This window comes from Anomaloglossus baeobatrachus, assembly GCF_048569485.1.
Source record: "Anomaloglossus baeobatrachus isolate aAnoBae1 chromosome 9 unlocalized genomic scaffold, aAnoBae1.hap1 SUPER_9_unloc_5, whole genome shotgun sequence".
Taxonomy (NCBI): Eukaryota; Metazoa; Chordata; class Amphibia; order Anura; family Aromobatidae; genus Anomaloglossus; species Anomaloglossus baeobatrachus.
This window is the reverse complement of record NW_027441823.1, coordinates 222,187-235,585: the sequence shown is the minus strand read 5'-3', so window position 1 is coordinate 235,585 and position 13,399 is coordinate 222,187. Positions and strand designations below refer to the sequence as shown.

Sequence of the window (13,399 nt, the reverse complement as noted above, 5' to 3'; positions counted from 1 at the left end):
AAGGGAAGCGGGTGGTGAGAAAGGTACAGAGGGCAGGGTTTGGGGGCTGGGAAGGAAAGGGAAAAGATTAGGGTTTGGGGATGATGAAAGGGCTTTCTACGGGTAAGGATGGCAAAGGGTGGCAGTGACGGAAAGTCAGGCAACCTGTCCTGTCCGTCTTTTTGTATCGTGAATTGGAAAGACTGCAAGGGGGAGGGGAGTTGCTTGCGCCCTAAAGGAGGAGTTTTTCAGATTCATTGCAGTGGGCGGCGGCTGCAAAACGCACCATTCTTCTTGTTTTTGCTCTGCAAAGCAGCCTTTTCAAGGGTTGGCTTGGGTGACAAAATGTCTTGTGTAGGCGTGGGTTTGTCTCCCTCTCGCTCTCTCTCCCTAAGATGTGTCCGGCATAGGCCAGGGTGCCACTCGAGGCCCAAACCAATTCTGGTTATCGCTTCTCGGCCTTTTGGCTAAGATCAAGTGTAGTATCTGTTCTTATCAGTTTAATATCTGATACGTCCCCTATCTGGGGACCATATATTAAATGGATTTTTAGAACAGGGAGATGGAAAAAGAGCTTGCTCTGTCCACTCCACGCATTGACCTGGTATTGCAGTACCTCCAGGAACGGTGCACCCCTTCTTAACCCAGTTTCCAAAAGCAGAACTCGATTCACCTGATTCATATTAGCCCGATTAGCGAATTGAAATGAATTTTTATCTAACACACTTTTTACTTGCTTTATTCATCCAAATAGCAAACTCATCACCACTCAACTTCACCAACTCTGCTATGTCCCGTGCAGTATCTTGTTGTCAGTCTAATCTAGATCATGTGTAATTGAATGGAATAGATCCCTTTTGGACAAAGTGGAGTCAGATGCTGCAGTGACCACAGGTGTGAGAGGATCTACAATTGGCATCTGGTGTTATCTCTCTGCTTCCACTCCAAATAAAGTTACCTGTTGTTACCTGAACGTCAAATACTAAGAATGGGCGGCCTATGAAAGAATTAGTACTTTCATTAAGTATACTAAACCGGCTAATTGGGAATAGACAAACTGTAAAAAGCCCTCTGAGAAAGCCCCTCTCTAACCTTTGTTAGTAAGCTTTTCTGTAGCCTGCCTGTTGATGTATTTTCGGTTTGAACAGTGCACAACATGAAGAGACGGAACACTGGCGGCTTGTCACAATGCCCCCCGATGACATCACAATAGCGCTGCTGCCTAGAAAACAAGCTGCGCAGAAGAAGTTGTTCTTTGGGTGGGAGGGTGGGCTAGTGGAAGGAGGGGGCAATCTCTTTTTTTCCCGGGTGGTAGGGGGATGACAGGAGAAGGGAAGCGGGTGGTGAGAAAGGTACAGAGGGCAGGGTTTGGGGGCTGGGAAGGAAAGGGAAAAGATTAGGGTTTGGGGATGATGAAAGGGCTTTCTACGGGTAAGGATGGCAAAGGGTGGCAGTGACGGAAAGTCAGGCAACCTGTCCTGTCCGTCTTTTTGTATCGTGAATTGGAAAGACTGCAAGGGGGAGGGGAGTTGCTTGCGCCCTAAAGGAGGAGTTATTCAGATTCATTGCAGTGGGCGGCGGCTGCAAAACGCACCATTCTTCTTGTTTTTGCTCTGCAAAGCAGCCTTTTCAAGGGTTGGCTTGGGTGACAAAATGTCTTGTGTAGGCGTGGGTTTGTCTCCCTCTCGCTCTCTCTCCCTAAGATGTGTCCGGCATAGGCCAGGGTGCCACTCGAGGCCCAAACCAATTCTGGTTATCGCTTCTCGGCCTTTTGGCTAAGATCAAGTGTAGTATCTGTTCTTATCAGTTTAATATCTGATACGTCCCCTATCTGGGGACCATATATTAAATGGATTTTTAGAACAGGGAGATGGAAAAAGAGCTTGCTCTGTCCACTCCACGCATTGACCTGGTATTGCAGTACCTCCAGGAACGGTGCACCCCTTCTTAACCCAGTTTCCAAAAGCAGAACTCGATTCACCTGATTCATATTAGCCCGATTAGCGAATTGAAATGAATTTTTATCTAACACACTTTTTACTTGCTTTATTCATCCAAATAGCAAACTCATCACCACTCAACTTCACCAACTCTGCTATGTCCCGTGCAGTATCTTGTTGTCAGTCTAATCTAGATCATGTGTAATTGAATGGAATAGATCCCTTTTGGACAAAGTGGAGTCAGATGCTGCAGTGACCACAGGTGTGAGAGGATCTACAATTGGCATCTGGTGTTATCTCTCTGCTTCCACTCCAAATAAAGTTACCTGTTGTTACCTGAACGTCAAATACTAAGAATGGGCGGCCTATGAAAGAATTAGTACTTTCATTAAGTATACTAAACCGGCTAATTGGGAATAGACAGACTGTAAAAAGCCCTCTGAGAAAGCCCCTCTCTAACCTTTGTTAGTAAGCTTTTCTGTAGCCTGCCTGTTGATGTATTTTCGGTTTGAACAGTGCACAACATGAAGAGACGGAACACTGGCGGCTTGTCACAATGCCCCCCGATGACATCACAATAGCGCTGCTGCCTAGAAAACAAGCTGCGCAGAAGAAGTTGTTCTTTGGGTGGGAGGGTGGGCTAGTGGAAGGAGGGGGCAATCTCTTTTTTTCCCGGGTGGTAGGGGGATGACAGGAGAAGGGAAGCGGGTGGTGAGAAAGGTACAGAGGGCAGGGTTTGGGGGCTGGGAAGGAAAGGGAAAAGATTAGGGTTTGGGGATGATGAAAGGGCTTTCTACGGGTAAGGATGGCAAAGGGTGGCAGTGACGGAAAGTCAGGCAACCTGTCCTGTCCGTCTTTTTGTATCGTGAATTGGAAAGACTGCAAGGGGGAGGGGAGTTGCTTGCGCCCTAAAGGAGGAGTTATTCAGATTCATTGCAGTGGGCGGCGGCTGCAAAACGCACCATTCTTCTTGTTTTTGCTCTGCAAAGCAGCCTTTTCAAGGGTTGGCTTGGGTGACAAAATGTCTTGTGTAGGCGTGGGTTTGTCTCCCTCTCGCTCTCTCTCCCTAAGATGTGTCCGGCATAGGCCAGGGTGCCACTCGAGGCCCAAACCAATTCTGGTTATCGCTTCTCGGCCTTTTGGCTAAGATCAAGTGTAGTATCTGTTCTTATCAGTTTAATATCTGATACGTCCCCTATCTGGGGACCATATATTAAATGGATTTTTAGAACAGGGAGATGGAAAAAGAGCTTGCTCTGTCCACTCCACGCATTGACCTGGTATTGCAGTACCTCCAGGAACGGTGCACCCCTTCTTAACCCAGTTTCCAAAAGCAGAACTCGATTCACCTGATTCATATTAGCCCGATTAGCGAATTGAAATGAATTTTTATCTAACACACTTTTTACTTGCTTTATTCATCCAAATAGCAAACTCATCACCACTCAACTTCACCAACTCTGCTATGTCCCGTGCAGTATCTTGTTGTCAGTCTAATCTAGATCATGTGTAATTGAATGGAATAGATCCCTTTTGGACAAAGTGGAGTCAGATGCTGCAGTGACCACAGGTGTGAGAGGATCTACAATTGGCATCTGGTGTTATCTCTCTGCTTCCACTCCAAATAAAGTTACCTGTTGTTACCTGAACGTCAAATACTAAGAATGGGCGGCCTATGAAAGAATTAGTACTTTCATTAAGTATACTAAACCGGCTAATTGGGAATAGACAAACTGTAAAAAGCCCTCTGAGAAAGCCCCTCTCTAACCTTTGTTAGTAAGCTTTTCTGTAGCCTGCCTGTTGATGTATTTTCGGTTTGAACAGTGCACAACATGAAGAGACGGAACACTGGCGGCTTGTCACAATGCCCCCCGATGACATCACAATAGCGCTGCTGCCTAGAAAACAAGCTGCGCAGAAGAAGTTGTTCTTTGGGTGGGAGGGTGGGCTAGTGGAAGGAGGGGGCAATCTCTTTTTTTCCCGGGTGGTAGGGGGATGACAGGAGAAGGGAAGCGGGTGGTGAGAAAGGTACAGAGCGCAGGGTTTGGGGGCTGGGAAGGAAAGGGAAAAGATTAGGGTTTGGGGATGATGAAAGGGCTTTCTACGGGTAAGGATGGCAAAGGGTGGCAGTGACGGAAAGTCAGGCAACCTGTCCTGTCCGTCTTTTTGTATCGTGAATTGGAAAGACTGCAAGGGGGAGGGGAGTTGCTTGCGCCCTAAAGGAGGAGTTTTTCAGATTCATTGCAGTGGGCGGCGGCTGCAAAACGCACCATTCTTCTTGTTTTTGCTCTGCAAAGCAGCCTTTTCAAGGGTTGGCTTGGGTGACAAAATGTCTTGTGTAGGCGTGGGTTTGTCTCCCTCTCGCTCTCTCTCCCTAAGATGTGTCCGGCATAGGCCAGGGTGCCACTCGAGGCCCAAACCAATTCTGGTTATCGCTTCTCGGCCTTTTGGCTAAGATCAAGTGTAGTATCTGTTCTTATCAGTTTAATATCTGATACGTCCCCTATCTGGGGACCATATATTAAATGGATTTTTAGAACAGGGAGATGGAAAAAGAGCTTGCTCTGTCCACTCCACGCATTGACCTGGTATTGCAGTACCTCCAGGAACGGTGCACCCCTTCTTAACCCAGTTTCCAAAAGCAGAACTCGATTCACCTGATTCATATTAGCCCGATTAGCGAATTGAAATGAATTTTTATCTAACACACTTTTTACTTGCTTTATTCATCCAAATAGCAAACTCATCACCACTCAACTTCACCAACTCTGCTATGTCCCGTGCAGTATCTTGTTGTCAGTCTAATCTAGATCATGTGTAATTGAATGGAATAGATCCCTTTTGGACAAAGTGGAGTCAGATGCTGCAGTGACCACAGGTGTGAGAGGATCTACAATTGGCATCTGGTGTTATCTCTCTGCTTCCACTCCAAATAAAGTTACCTGTTGTTACCTGAACGTCAAATACTAAGAATGGGCGGCCTATGAAAGAATTAGTACTTTCATTAAGTATACTAAACCGGCTAATTGGGAATAGACAAACTGTAAAAAGCCCTCTGAGAAAGCCCCTCTCTAACCTTTGTTAGTAAGCTTTTCTGTAGCCTGCCTGTTGATGTATTTTCGGTTTGAACAGTGCACAACATGAAGAGACGGAACACTGGCGGCTTGTCACAATGCCCCCCGATGACATCACAATAGCGCTGCTGCCTAGAAAACAAGCTGCGCAGAAGAAGTTGTTCTTTGGGTGGGAGGGTGGGCTAGTGGAAGGAGGGGGCAATCTCTTTTTTTCCCGGGTGGTAGGGGGATGACAGGAGAAGGGAAGCGGGTGGTGAGAAAGGTACAGAGGGCAGGGTTTGGGGGCTGGGAAGGAAAGGGAAAAGATTAGGGTTTGGGGATGATGAAAGGGCTTTCTACGGGTAAGGATGGCAAAGGGTGGCAGTGACGGAAAGTCAGGCAACCTGTCCTGTCCGTCTTTTTGTATCGTGAATTGGAAAGACTGCAAGGGGGAGGGGAGTTGCTTGCGCCCTAAAGGAGGAGTTATTCAGATTCATTGCAGTGGGCGGCGGCTGCAAAACGCACCATTCTTCTTGTTTTTGCTCTGCAAAGCAGCCTTTTCAAGGGTTGGCTTGGGTGACAAAATGTCTTGTGTAGGCGTGGGTTTGTCTCCCTCTCGCTCTCTCTCCCTAAGATGTGTCCGGCATAGGCCAGGGTGCCACTCGAGGCCCAAACCAATTCTGGTTATCGCTTCTCGGCCTTTTGGCTAAGATCAAGTGTAGTATCTGTTCTTATCAGTTTAATATCTGATACGTCCCCTATCTGGGGACCATATATTAAATGGATTTTTAGAACAGGGAGATGGAAAAAGAGCTTGCTCTGTCCACTCCACGCATTGACCTGGTATTGCAGTACCTCCAGGAACGGTGCACCCCTTCTTAACCCAGTTTCCAAAAGCAGAACTCGATTCACCTGATTCATATTAGCCCGATTAGCGAATTGAAATGAATTTTTATCTAACACACTTTTTACTTGCTTTATTCATCCAAATAGCAAACTCATCACCACTCAACTTCACCAACTCTGCTATGTCCCGTGCAGTATCTTGTTGTCAGTCTAATCTAGATCATGTGTAATTGAATGGAATAGATCCCTTTTGGACAAAGTGGAGTCAGATGCTGCAGTGACCACAGGTGTGAGAGGATCTACAATTGGCATCTGGTGTTATCTCTCTGCTTCCACTCCAAATAAAGTTACCTGTTGTTACCTGAACGTCAAATACTAAGAATGGGCGGCCTATGAAAGAATTAGTACTTTCATTAAGTATACTAAACCGGCTAATTGGGAATAGACAAACTGTAAAAAGCCCTCTGAGAAAGCCCCTCTCTAACCTTTGTTAGTAAGCTTTTCTGTAGCCTGCCTGTTGATGTATTTTCGGTTTGAACAGTGCACAACATGAAGAGACGGAACACTGGCGGCTTGTCACAATGCCCCCCGATGACATCACAATAGCGCTGCTGCCTAGAAAACAAGCTGCGCAGAAGAAGTTGTTCTTTGGGTGGGAGGGTGGGCTAGTGGAAGGAGGGGGCAATCTCTTTTTTTCCCGGGTGGTAGGGGGATGACAGGAGAAGGGAAGCGGGTGGTGAGAAAGGTACAGAGGGCAGGGTTTGGGGGCTGGGAAGGAAAGGGAAAAGATTAGGGTTTGGGGATGATGAAAGGGCTTTCTACGGGTAAGGATGGCAAAGGGTGGCAGTGACGGAAAGTCAGGCAACCTGTCCTGTCCGTCTTTTTGTATCGTGAATTGGAAAGACTGCAAGGGGGAGGGGAGTTGCTTGCGCCCTAAAGGAGGAGTTTTTCAGATTCATTGCAGTGGGCGGCGGCTGCAAAACGCACCATTCTTCTTGTTTTTGCTCTGCAAAGCAGCCTTTTCAAGGGTTGGCTTGGGTGACAAAATGTCTTGTGTAGGCGTGGGTTTGTCTCCCTCTCGCTCTCTCTCCCTAAGATGTGTCCGGCATAGGCCAGGGTGCCACTCGAGGCCCAAACCAATTCTGGTTATCGCTTCTCGGCCTTTTGGCTAAGATCAAGTGTAGTATCTGTTCTTATCAGTTTAATATCTGATACGTCCCCTATCTGGGGACCATATATTAAATGGATTTTTAGAACAGGGAGATGGAAAAAGAGCTTGCTCTGTCCACTCCACGCATTGACCTGGTATTGCAGTACCTCCAGGAACGGTGCACCCCTTCTTAACCCAGTTTCCAAAAGCAGAACTCGATTCACCTGATTCATATTAGCCCGATTAGCGAATTGAAATGAATTTTTATCTAACACACTTTTTACTTGCTTTATTCATCCAAATAGCAAACTCATCACCACTCAACTTCACCAACTCTGCTATGTCCCGTGCAGTATCTTGTTGTCAGTCTAATCTAGATCATGTGTAATTGAATGGAATAGATCCCTTTTGGACAAAGTGGAGTCAGATGCTGCAGTGACCACAGGTGTGAGAGGATCTACAATTGGCATCTGGTGTTATCTCTCTGCTTCCACTCCAAATAAAGTTACCTGTTGTTACCTGAACGTCAAATACTAAGAATGGGCGGCCTATGAAAGAATTAGTACTTTCATTAAGTATACTAAACCGGCTAATTGGGAATAGACAAACTGTAAAAAGCCCTCTGAGAAAGCCCCTCTCTAACCTTTGTTAGTAAGCTTTTCTGTAGCCTGCCTGTTGATGTATTTTCGGTTTGAACAGTGCACAACATGAAGAGACGGAACACTGGCGGCTTGTCACAATGCCCCCCGATGACATCACAATAGCGCTGCTGCCTAGAAAACAAGCTGCGCAGAAGAAGTTGTTCTTTGGGTGGGAGGGTGGGCTAGTGGAAGGAGGGGGCAATCTCTTTTTTTCCCGGGTGGTAGGGGGATGACAGGAGAAGGGAAGCGGGTGGTGAGAAAGGTACAGAGGGCAGGGTTTGGGGGCTGGGAAGGAAAGGGAAAAGATTAGGGTTTAGGGATGATGAAAGGGCTTTCTACGGGTAAGGATGGCAAAGGGTGGCAGTGACGGAAAGTCAGGCAACCTGTCCTGTCCGTCTTTTTGTATCGTGAATTGGAAAGACTGCAAGGGGGAGGGGAGTTGCTTGCGCCCTAAAGGAGGAGTTATTCAGATTCATTGCAGTGGGCGGCGGCTGCAAAACGCACCATTCTTCTTGTTTTTGCTCTGCAAAGCAGCCTTTTCAAGGGTTGGCTTGGGTGACAAAATGTCTTGTGTAGGCGTGGGTTTGTCTCCCTCTCGCTCTCTCTCCCTAAGATGTGTCCGGCATAGGCCAGGGTGCCACTCGAGGCCCAAACCAATTCTGGTTATCGCTTCTCGGCCTTTTGGCTAAGATCAAGTGTAGTATCTGTTCTTATCAGTTTAATATCTGATACGTCCCCTATCTGGGGACCATATATTAAATGGATTTTTAGAACAGGGAGATGGAAAAAGAGCTTGCTCTGTCCACTCCACGCATTGACCTGGTATTGCAGTACCTCCAGGAACGGTGCACCCCTTCTTAACCCAGTTTCCAAAAGCAGAACTCGATTCACCTGATTCATATTAGCCCGATTAGCGAATTGAAATGAATTTTTATCTAACACACTTTTTACTTGCTTTATTCATCCAAATAGCAAACTCATCACCACTCAACTTCACCAACTCTGCTATGTCCCGTGCAGTATCTTGTTGTCAGTCTAATCTAGATCATGTGTAATTGAATGGAATAGATCCCTTTTGGACAAAGTGGAGTCAGATGCTGCAGTGACCACAGGTGTGAGAGGATCTACAATTGGCATCTGGTGTTATCTCTCTGCTTCCACTCCAAATAAAGTTACCTGTTGTTACCTGAACGTCAAATACTAAGAATGGGCGGCCTATGAAAGAATTAGTACTTTCATTAAGTATACTAAACCGGCTAATTGGGAATAGACAAACTGTAAAAAGCCCTCTGAGAAAGCCCCTCTCTAACCTTTGTTAGTAAGCTTTTCTGTAGCCTGCCTGTTGATGTATTTTCGGTTTGAACAGTGCACAACATGAAGAGACGGAACACTGGCGGCTTGTCACAATGCCCCCCGATGACATCACAATAGCGCTGCTGCCTAGAAAACAAGCTGCGCAGAAGAAGTTGTTCTTTGGGTGGGAGGGTGGGCTAGTGGAAGGAGGGGGCAATCTCTTTTTTTCCCGGGTGGTAGGGGGATGACAGGAGAAGGGAAGCGGGTGGTGAGAAAGGTACAGAGGGCAGGGTTTGGGGGCTGGGAAGGAAAGGGAAAAGATTAGGGTTTGGGGATGATGAAAGGGCTTTCTACGGGTAAGGATGGCAAAGGGTGGCAGTGACGGAAAGTCAGGCAACCTGTCCTGTCCGTCTTTTTGTATCGTGAATTGGAAAGACTGCAAGGGGGAGGGGAGTTGCTTGCGCCCTAAAGGAGGAGTTATTCAGATTCATTGCAGTGGGCGGCGGCTGCAAAACGCACCATTCTTCTTGTTTTTGCTCTGCAAAGCAGCCTTTTCAAGGGTTGGCTTGGGTGACAAAATGTCTTGTGTAGGCGTGGGTTTGTCTCCCTCTCGCTCTCTCTCCCTAAGATGTGTCCGGCATAGGCCAGGGTGCCACTCGAGGCCCAAACCAATTCTGGTTATCGCTTCTCGGCCTTTTGGCTAAGATCAAGTGTAGTATCTGTTCTTATCAGTTTAATATCTGATACGTCCCCTATCTGGGGACCATATATTAAATGGATTTTTAGAACAGGGAGATGGAAAAAGAGCTTGCTCTGTCCACTCCACGCATTGACCTGGTATTGCAGTACCTCCAGGAACGGTGCACCCCTTCTTAACCCAGTTTCCAAAAGCAGAACTCGATTCACCTGATTCATATTAGCCCGATTAGCGAATTGAAATGAATTTTTATCTAACACACTTTTTACTTGCTTTATTCATCCAAATAGCAAACTCATCACCACTCAACTTCACCAACTCTGCTATGTCCCGTGCAGTATCTTGTTGTCAGTCTAATCTAGATCATGTGTAATTGAATGGAATAGATCCCTTTTGGACAAAGTGGAGTCAGATGCTGCAGTGACCACAGGTGTGAGAGGATCTACAATTGGCATCTGGTGTTATCTCTCTGCTTCCACTCCAAATAAAGTTACCTGTTGTTACCTGAACGTCAAATACTAAGAATGGGCGGCCTATGAAAGAATTAGTACTTTCATTAAGTATACTAAACCGGCTAATTGGGAATAGACAAACTGTAAAAAGCCCTCTGAGAAAGCCCCTCTCTAACCTTTGTTAGTAAGCTTTTCTGTAGCCTGCCTGTTGATGTATTTTCGGTTTGAACAGTGCACAACATGAAGAGACGGAACACTGGCGGCTTGTCACAATGCCCCCCGATGACATCACAATAGCGCTGCTGCCTAGAAAACAAGCTGCGCAGAAGAAGTTGTTCTTTGGGTGGGAGGGTGGGCTAGTGGAAGGAGGGGGCAATCTCTTTTTTTCCCGGGTGGTAGGGGGATGACAGGAGAAGGGAAGCGGGTGGTGAGAAAGGTACAGAGGGCAGGGTTTGGGGGCTGGGAAGGAAAGGGAAAAGATTAGGGTTTGGGGATGATGAAAGGGCTTTCTACGGGTAAGGATGGCAAAGGGTGGCAGTGACGGAAAGTCAGGCAACCTGTCCTGTCCGTCTTTTTGTATCGTGAATTGGAAAGACTGCAAGGGGGAGGGGAGTTGCTTGCGCCCTAAAGGAGGAGTTATTCAGATTCATTGCAGTGGGCGGCGGCTGCAAAACGCACCATTCTTCTTGTTTTTGCTCTGCAAAGCAGCCTTTTCAAGGGTTGGCTTGGGTGACAAAATGTCTTGTGTAGGCGTGGGTTTGTCTCCCTCTCGCTCTCTCTCCCTAAGATGTGTCCGGCATAGGCCAGGGTGCCACTCGAGGCCCAAACCAATTCTGGTTATCGCTTCTCGGCCTTTTGGCTAAGATCAAGTGTAGTATCTGTTCTTATCAGTTTAATATCTGATACGTCCCCTATCTGGGGACCATATATTAAATGGATTTTTAGAACAGGGAGATGGAAAAAGAGCTTGCTCTGTCCACTCCACGCATTGACCTGGTATTGCAGTACCTCCAGGAACGGTGCACCCCTTCTTAACCCAGTTTCCAAAAGCAGAACTCGATTCACCTGATTCATATTAGCCCGATTAGCGAATTGAAATGAATTTTTATCTAACACACTTTTTACTTGCTTTATTCATCCAAATAGCAAACTCATCACCACTCAACTTCACCAACTCTGCTATGTCCCGTGCAGTATCTTGTTGTCAGTCTAATCTAGATCATGTGTAATTGAATGGAATAGATCCCTTTTGGACAAAGTGGAGTCAGATGCTGCAGTGACCACAGGTGTGAGAGGATCTACAATTGGCATCTGGTGTTATCTCTCTGCTTCCACTCCAAATAAAGTTACCTGTTGTTACCTGAACGTCAAATACTAAGAATGGGCGGCCTATGAAAGAATTAGTACTTTCATTAAGTATACTAAACCGGCTAATTGGGAATAGACAAACTGTAAAAAGCCCTCTGAGAAAGCCCCTCTCTAACCTTTGTTAGTAAGCTTTTCTGTAGCCTGCCTGTTGATGTATTTTCGGTTTGAACAGTGCACAACATGAAGAGACGGAACACTGGCGGCTTGTCACAATGCCCCCCGATGACATCACAATAGCGCTGCTGCCTAGAAAACAAGCTGCGCAGAAGAAGTTGTTCTTTGGGTGGGAGGGTGGGCTAGTGGAAGGAGGGGGCAATCTCTTTTTTTCCCGGGTGGTAGGGGGATGACAGGAGAAGGGAAGCGGGTGGTGAGAAAGGTACAGAGGGCAGGGTTTGGGGGCTGGGAAGGAAAGGGAAAAGATTAGGGTTTGGGGATGATGAAAGGGCTTTCTACGGGTAAGGATGGCAAAGGGTGGCAGTGACGGAAAGTCAGGCAACCTGTCCTGTCCGTCTTTTTGTATCGTGAATTGGAAAGACTGCAAGGGGGAGGGGAGTTGCTTGCGCCCTAAAGGAGGAGTTTTTCAGATTCATTGCAGTGGGCGGCGGCTGCAAAACGCACCATTCTTCTTGTTTTTGCTCTGCAAAGCAGCCTTTTCAAGGGTTGGCTTGGGTGACAAAATGTCTTGTGTAGGCGTGGGTTTGTCTCCCTCTCGCTCTCTCTCCCTAAGATGTGTCCGGCATAGGCCAGGGTGCCACTCGAGGCCCAAACCAATTCTGGTTATCGCTTCTCGGCCTTTTGGCTAAGATCAAGTGTAGTATCTGTTCTTATCAGTTTAATATCTGATACGTCCCCTATCTGGGGACCATATATTAAATGGATTTTTAGAACAGGGAGATGGAAAAAGAGCTTGCTCTGTCCACTCCACGCATTGACCTGGTATTGCAGTACCTCCAGGAACGGTGCACCCCTTCTTAACCCAGTTTCCAAAAGCAGAACTCGATTCACCTGATTCATATTAGCCCGATTAGCGAATTGAAATGAATTTTTATCTAACACACTTTTTACTTGCTTTATTCATCCAAATAGCAAACTCATCACCACTCAACTTCACCAACTCTGCTATGTCCCGTGCAGTATCTTGTTGTCAGTCTAATCTAGATCATGTGTAATTGAATGGAATAGATCCCTTTTGGACAAAGTGGAGTCAGATGCTGCAGTGACCACAGGTGTGAGAGGATCTACAATTGGCATCTGGTGTTATCTCTCTGCTTCCACTCCAAATAAAGTTACCTGTTGTTACCTGAACGTCAAATACTAAGAATGGGCGGCCTATGAAAGAATTAGTACTTTCATTAAGTATACTAAACCGGCTAATTGGGAATAGACAAACTGTAAAAAGCCCTCTGAGAAAGCCCCTCTCTAACCTTTGTTAGTAAGCTTTTCTGTAGCCTGCCTGTTGATGTATTTTCGGTTTGAACAGTGCACAACATGAAGAGACGGAACACTGGCGGCTTGTCACAATGCCCCCCGATGACATCACAATAGCGCTGCTGCCTAGAAAACAAGCTGCGCAGAAGAAGTTGTTCTTTGGGTGGGAGGGTGGGCTAGTGGAAGGAGGGGGCAATCTCTTTTTTTCCCGGGTGGTAGGGGGATGACAGGAGAAGGGAAGCGGGTGGTGAGAAAGGTACAGAGGGCAGGGTTTGGGGGCTGGGAAGGAAAGGGAAAAGATTAGGGTTTGGGGATGATGAAAGGGCTTTCTACGGGTAAGGATGGCAAAGGGTGGCAGTGACGGAAAGTCAGGCAACCTGTCCTGTCCGTCTTTTTGTATCGTGAATTGGAAAGACTGCAAGGGGGAGGGGAGTTGCTTGCGCCCTAAAGGAGGAGTTATTCAGATTCATTGCAGTGGGCGGCGGCTGCAAAACGCACCATTCTTCTTGTTTTTGCTCTGCAAAGCAGCCTTTTCAAGGGTTGGCTTGGGTG

At 46.8% G+C, this 13,399-nt stretch overlaps 10 non-coding genes across 10 annotated transcripts; all 10 read left to right on the top strand.

Moving 5' to 3' along the window:
- The first annotated feature begins 426 nt into the window (after positions 1-426).
- On the top strand, positions 427-617 carry LOC142259931 (U2 spliceosomal RNA). Its single transcript, XR_012728276.1, has one exon. It is a non-coding gene; the product is annotated as a U2 spliceosomal RNA (small nuclear RNA).
- Positions 618-1,734: 1,117 nt separating this feature from the next.
- On the top strand, positions 1,735-1,925 carry LOC142259930 (U2 spliceosomal RNA). Its single transcript, XR_012728275.1, has one exon. It is a non-coding gene; the product is annotated as a U2 spliceosomal RNA (small nuclear RNA).
- A 1,117-nt stretch (positions 1,926-3,042) lies between these two features.
- Positions 3,043-3,233, top strand: LOC142259927 (U2 spliceosomal RNA). The gene has a single exon (XR_012728273.1). It is a non-coding gene; the product is annotated as a U2 spliceosomal RNA (small nuclear RNA).
- A 1,117-nt stretch (positions 3,234-4,350) lies between these two features.
- Positions 4,351-4,541, top strand: LOC142259926 (U2 spliceosomal RNA). The gene has a single exon (XR_012728272.1). It is a non-coding gene; the product is annotated as a U2 spliceosomal RNA (small nuclear RNA).
- A 1,117-nt stretch (positions 4,542-5,658) lies between these two features.
- Positions 5,659-5,849, top strand: LOC142259925 (U2 spliceosomal RNA). Its single transcript, XR_012728271.1, has one exon. It is a non-coding gene; the product is annotated as a U2 spliceosomal RNA (small nuclear RNA).
- A 1,117-nt stretch (positions 5,850-6,966) lies between these two features.
- On the top strand, positions 6,967-7,157 carry LOC142259924 (U2 spliceosomal RNA). Its single transcript, XR_012728270.1, has one exon. It is a non-coding gene; the product is annotated as a U2 spliceosomal RNA (small nuclear RNA).
- Positions 7,158-8,274: 1,117 nt separating this feature from the next.
- Positions 8,275-8,465, top strand: LOC142259923 (U2 spliceosomal RNA). The gene has a single exon (XR_012728269.1). It is a non-coding gene; the product is annotated as a U2 spliceosomal RNA (small nuclear RNA).
- A 1,117-nt stretch (positions 8,466-9,582) lies between these two features.
- LOC142259922 (U2 spliceosomal RNA) lies at positions 9,583-9,773 on the top strand. The gene has a single exon (XR_012728268.1). It is a non-coding gene; the product is annotated as a U2 spliceosomal RNA (small nuclear RNA).
- A 1,117-nt stretch (positions 9,774-10,890) lies between these two features.
- Positions 10,891-11,081, top strand: LOC142259921 (U2 spliceosomal RNA). The gene has a single exon (XR_012728267.1). It is a non-coding gene; the product is annotated as a U2 spliceosomal RNA (small nuclear RNA).
- Positions 11,082-12,198: 1,117 nt separating this feature from the next.
- LOC142259920 (U2 spliceosomal RNA) lies at positions 12,199-12,389 on the top strand. The gene has a single exon (XR_012728266.1). It is a non-coding gene; the product is annotated as a U2 spliceosomal RNA (small nuclear RNA).
- Positions 12,390-13,399: the final 1,010 nt, after the last annotated feature.